General features: G+C 37.3%; 1 protein-coding gene across 1 annotated transcript in view; it reads left to right on the top strand.

Annotated features, from left to right (window-relative positions):
* Positions 1–1,245, top strand: part of DCC (DCC netrin 1 receptor) — a 521,919-nt gene that overhangs the window by 513,297 nt on the left and 7,377 nt on the right. The gene's annotated exons all lie outside the window — the stretch shown is intronic.

The following is a 1,245-nucleotide window of genomic DNA, read 5'->3' as shown; positions in this document are numbered from 1 at the left end:
TTGAATATGAAGAGAAAAATACTTCAGGAAAAAATATTATATAAGGAACTTGGTTAAATCAAAATAATTAATGATACTTTATCTTGGATATATGAGCAAATAGCTATAGAATGTATGGCTTTACACCCATGCACATATATATTATATACATATATGCATACACATAAGTATGTATATATATTTTTTCTTCCAATAGGTTGAAATATCCTGGCAATTATGGATATAAAATTACCATTTGGATTAAAATATAGAAATAAAAAGCTATATTCTGAGACATTTTTTGAAGTTATCATATATGCTGCTGCTAAAATCATAAAATAACCTATAAATATAGACTAGATAAGAAAATACAAAATGAAGAAATGAAGGACTTTCACAAGAAAAAGAGGAAGGAATGGCCATATTTAGAAATAAGATGGGGTGGGGACCAGCAGGTGACTAGTGGTTAAGGTGTTGGACTCCCACATGGCTGACCATAGTTCAAGTCTTGGACTCAATGGCTTAAAACTCACACCAGGCACATGTGTGTGTATGCCCAAAATCAAGAGGAGAATGGGAGAGAAGTGATTGCAATGTGGCCATCCCCGTTAGGTCCCCCTTAGGTGGTGATTTTTTACTTTCTCTCTCTGTGTGTCTCTTTCTGTCTCTCTTGCCAGCACATGTGCCTTATGGCAAAAGGAAAAAAAAAAAAAAGAAAGTTTAATTATTGGGGGAACCAGCAGTTAGCGTAATGGCTATGTCGCTGGACTCCCACGTAGTCGACCGCGGTTCACGTCCCGGACCCGGTGGCTTAAAACTCACGCCGGGCGCGTGTGCGTGCGTACCCAAGATCCCGAGAGGAGAATGGAGGAGAAGGGATTGCGGCGTGACCATCCCCCCTGGGGGGTGATTTCTCGCTTTCTATCTCTATGTCTCTCTCTGTCTGTCTGGCGAGCGCACGCGCCCTACAGTGAAAATCTCTCAAAAAAAAAAAAAAAGTTTAATTATTGGGTCAGTCAGTATTTTTCTATATTTTTCTATGCAGAATTTCAACATAATTTTTCCAACCACTAATATTTAAGAAGAGAAAAAATTATTTACTAAGGGAAAAAGATAAAAAAGTGATATAATTAATAGACAACTCAGGAAGAAAATCAATGAGACAGGAAAAATTTAAAAATTTTAATAGAAAATACCTTTCTTCAAAAATGCACTATTGGGGGAACCAGCAGTTAGCGTAATGGCTATGTCACTGGACTCCCACAT

Source organism: Tupaia chinensis, unplaced genomic scaffold (genome assembly GCF_000334495.1).
Source record: "Tupaia chinensis unplaced genomic scaffold, TupChi_1.0 Scaffold000098_2, whole genome shotgun sequence".
In the NCBI taxonomy this organism is placed as follows: domain Eukaryota; kingdom Metazoa; phylum Chordata; class Mammalia; order Scandentia; family Tupaiidae; genus Tupaia; species Tupaia belangeri.
Note: the sequence above shows the minus strand (reverse complement) of the source record. Positions and strands in the feature narration are given on the sequence as shown.